The sequence below is a fragment of the Poecilia reticulata genome, chromosome 21 (assembly GCF_904066995.2).
Source record: "Poecilia reticulata chromosome 21, P_reticulata-male-v2, whole genome shotgun sequence".
NCBI lineage: Eukaryota > Metazoa > Chordata > Actinopteri > Cyprinodontiformes > Poeciliidae > Poecilia > Poecilia reticulata.
The window spans coordinates 23,282,349-23,286,634 of record NC_088850.1 but is presented as its reverse complement, the minus strand read 5'-3'; the positions used below and the strand labels follow the sequence as shown (position 1 = coordinate 23,286,634).

General features: G+C 40.0%; 1 long non-coding RNA gene across 1 annotated transcript; it reads right to left on the bottom strand.

The window, feature by feature from the left end:
- Positions 1-916: 916 nt before the first annotated feature.
- Positions 917-2,341, bottom strand: LOC145549654 (uncharacterized). Its single transcript, XR_014085495.1, has 2 exons — positions 1,105-2,341; positions 917-1,002 (listed from the first exon to the last, which is right to left on the bottom strand). It is a non-coding gene; the product is annotated as an uncharacterized LOC145549654 (long non-coding RNA).
- Positions 2,342-4,286: the final 1,945 nt, after the last annotated feature.

The following is a 4,286-nucleotide window of genomic DNA, read 5'->3' as shown; positions in this document are numbered from 1 at the left end:
CAAATGTCTGTTGTAAGCACAGTGCAGGCATCCATTCTTTTTACTACGTTTGGAGTCATGTTTTGGTTGCGGCGAATGGGTTCATAATGTTGTTGTACAGCCGCATGCTTGTCCCTTATGTCATGACTAGCACTGTTTAAATCTCCAGGTGAGCAGAAGGCCTTCAGTTTTGTTCTAATTTCTTTAGCAGACTCCTTCCAAGAATTATATGCTCTGTTAAATGCTCGTTCATGTTTCTTTGCATCCTGTTCATGCATTTCTTTGCCCTTTTCGGTTAGGCGTCTTTCACGATTGCTGGATCTCACCTCTTGCTGTTCTAAGTTGTCAGGTTCTTCAGCAGGGTACAACATTTTGTTCCTTTAATGCGTGTTTGCTCTTTGTAGTAATGTCTGGACTTAAAATTGAATAAGTGTTGCTTTAACTTCAAGACTATATGGGAAACAACACTCAAATAAGACATTTAAACCATATAGGTGTACATTTTAGCATCCACACATAACAAATGTGACTGTAAATACTGCTGATATACCACAAATTATTCAGAGGATAAGTAACCCATACAATTTAAGAAATAGCATTTACTTAATGCACACGAACTGTAGCTTTAAGACAATAAAACCACGACTGCATTTAAGGCTTCAAATTCTTAATTACTGTGCAGGTAATTTGGTCCTTTTATCAGCAGAGTCCTTATTGAGTAAAATACCTGAACCTTTATGAATAACCGAGACAGAGTCCAATATGAAGAGTCGTGAGGAAGTCGCAATGATTCTTGACAGGAGTTGAGTCTCTCTCGGCTGGCGCAGGCCTTGCTCGACTGACACGTGGGTTGTACTCGCCAGATATAGGACCGTCTTACACTCAGCGACGAGTTTTCACTGTAGCAGTCCCTCAGACCCAAGAAAACACGGAGAGCTTCGACGGGTGCAATAGAATTATATTTACTTCTTTCGAACCAAGTTGTTGCACTGAATACACCGTGCTTCGAATACACCGTGAAAACTAAAAGAAAAGAAAATACATTTTGCTTAAGTGCTTTTGTTTGACAAACATGAATACATAATAATAACGCTAACTTAAACTTATAGAGCTCTAAACATGTACCTCGCTCCGCTGTCCAAGGGCTGCAAAGTTTATGGCGGTAAAGTCCGTGCTGTGCTGTCTTTAGCCTGTTCTGAAGAGTGTGCTACAGTCCAGTCATTAAGATGAAGAATATCCTCTTCTTCCTCTTGTCCCTGGGATATTTCAGCCCAAAGTGCTGACTGACAGGAAGCTAGCAACACTTCATCTTATTTTACGGTTTAAATAAAGGCACTAACTCAACATGAACCAAACTACAGCGCCCCTACTGGGTACCATGGGTAACAACCTACAAACAGGACATAAAACATGGAACGGGCATTTACACTGGATGGGACGTAAGCAATGGCTGAAAATTATAATTCAGAAAACTGTGAATTTATGAAGGAAGTTCTAAACAATGTGCTTCTGTGTATGCAGATCATTTTGGGCTCCTAAACCGTTCACACAGAAATCTCACAGTATGAATGTCCATACAAAAAGTAAAAAAAAAAAAAAAAAAGTTAAATTGAGCATCAGGTTGTAGTTTTAAAAATACTACAAATACAGTATTCAAAAAAAAAAACAGCCAAATCTTGCTGTGCGAACACAGTGTGTGATATTTGTGTACTTTACCCACCTCTGGTTCTCATAAAAGGAGGATTAATGATTCACTTCCCAGACCTCATGAAGACTTATGTAGTAAAGGTTATGTCAACACTGCAGAGTCTACTGCAGAGAAAATCATCCTGGTTCATTGACAAAAAAGGTTTTTTTCATGGGAACAGTAATCCATGAGTACAATCACCTGGTGGAATTCATTCAAAGGTTTCCTTCCTGTTTCCCACCAGCTTGTTTTCATCTAGCTCCCATTTCTTTGTGAAGCAGTAACGTGACACTCTGACCTGGTGAGCATTTAACTTCTATTACAAACTAAGAGGAAATAAAAAGCTTTATTGATTCATCAACAAAGGCTATAATTCTTGTATGGTACTCGCTCTGCCACACATTTACTCCCAGGTTTCTTATCCAGCAGCAACTCTGAGACAAAGGAGGAGGAACAGCTCAGTCATCCACTCCAGGAGCCCTGAAGGAAACGCTGCAGCTGCTTTCTTTGTGAGAACAACACTGCCCTCTGGAGTGTCTGGTGCTGCAGCTGCAGAGACTCAGAGCTGGAAAAAGGCTCCGACACCAAGTGTGGCTGCAGATCCTTGGTGAGTTAAGGTAAGGTCATTTTATTTATGTAGCACATTTTTAGCAACAAGGCAGTTCAGGTGACTTGAGTCTGAATTATGAGTCCAGATGATTGCCTGAGGGGGTTTAGTGTCAGATGTAACTAATGGCTACATGAATATGGAATCACAAAATGTCTGTTTGTTGGGAAAGGCAGAGGTATTATGATGATCAAAAATAAGAATGCTCTGATAATATCTTGCATTATGTTGTGAAATCTGTACATTAGAACTGTTATTAAATAACCGATCACCTATGTCATAAACGTAGGTGCTCAATAGTACTCCCAAACTGTTGGCTCAGTCCAATTTATAGTTATTCAAAGATTCTCCTGTATAATATTAAAGTGTTTATATAGCCTGCGGTATATATATACCGAAATATATATATATATATATATATATATACACAATATTAATACTAACAATATTGCAATGTTACTGACAAACCCATTAATTTCAGGGGCTTTGTCATTGAGTGAACACATTATATCTATTAATTAAACACAGATAAATGTTTGAAAGCTTTTACTTCTGTTAAACATGAGAATGTATTACTTACAGGTAAAGAAAGAATGGCATTTATAATTACATTGTGACATAGATCGTAAGTGACTAATAGACATAAAACTCCTGTTTAAAACTGACAAGGTTTTTTGGGGGAGATTAAAAATGAAACATCAAAAGAAGAGGTTCAGTAATGTTTCCTAAGTTCTGAAGTGTGTAAGACAGCTCCTGTTTGCTGATTTGTTCATCTAAAGAGAACATCAACAGATCTGATTGACCAAACACAGGGTCAGTCCAGCTGTCTGAGGGCAGAGTTAGAGCAAAGTATCAGGGATGATGGAAAAAACTGCAGGACACACAGAGAAGAGTGATCATCTGCAGCCTGGTCTCCATCTCAGCGTAACACCAGCTCTCTCTGTGTCAACTAATTGGGCTGTGAGCTCATTTCTCCAGCCAAATGTGTGACTGGGAGCACAGCAAGGCTGAGCCTTCCATCCATCTTCTCATAAACTTTAACCGCTCTGCAAATAGTTGCTGCAGTTCTCCCTCCACCGTTTTTCTGTCCCTCTCTCTGAACCTTAGATTTAGGAGATTTGTTCTGAAAGCATTAGGAAAGCCTGGCAAGTTTAAACGCTGTCTTACATGAATCAAAACTCCACATGTCAGAGAAGCAGTTGCATTATCCTGTATTTGTGTTGAACTTTGAATGCTACAGCAGGGACAGGGAGACGTTGGAGTGTAGTGAGTGGTCACAATCTGAGTCCAGACTAAACCAGGACAGCATGACATGGACTCAGCCAGCAGTTCCACAGGAGACGTCCGGCTTTCTACTTTCAGTTTTTAGTGAAGGTGGCTCCAGTGTGGAGACAGAACCATTCCATTTTCCCACCAATCCAGACCGCTGGATTTCCTACCGCTGCTCTACATTTTAACCCCCCTCCTCTATGCCTCCTCCCTTCCTTCCATCTGTTTCCAATCAACACTCACTGCCAAAACAAAGGTTTACTTCCCCACTAAGAGCCAGCTCACACACCAACAAAAATCATACTCAGTAACCTCAAGAGTTAGCGAGCGATCCCACAGGAAAAGCAAAGCTTACAAAACTCCTATGATTTAAACGGTTCTGAAGAACTTCTACACTGCCACCTCTACTAACAGCTAGTTTATCTTTGACTTTTAGCAGACCATGTAATAAGTGTATTAAATAAGTACACATACACATACTTTTTACTTATTAGATATTTATATCAAATAAGTCAATCTTGTGTGCATTCACAGCAGCCCTGTTTAGTTCGTTTTAATCCAACTCCAGGATGTTTGCCTACAATCTTGGTTTGGGGAGGCGTGAATGAATAATCAAACTGATGCAAACCAAATAAACTCTGGTCCCCCTACAAACCTCAGCCTCGGTTCGGTTGAAGTGAAATCTGGTGTGATTTGAATGTATATGTGAACATCAAGCAGACCGGAGAAGGCTCCAAATGCAGG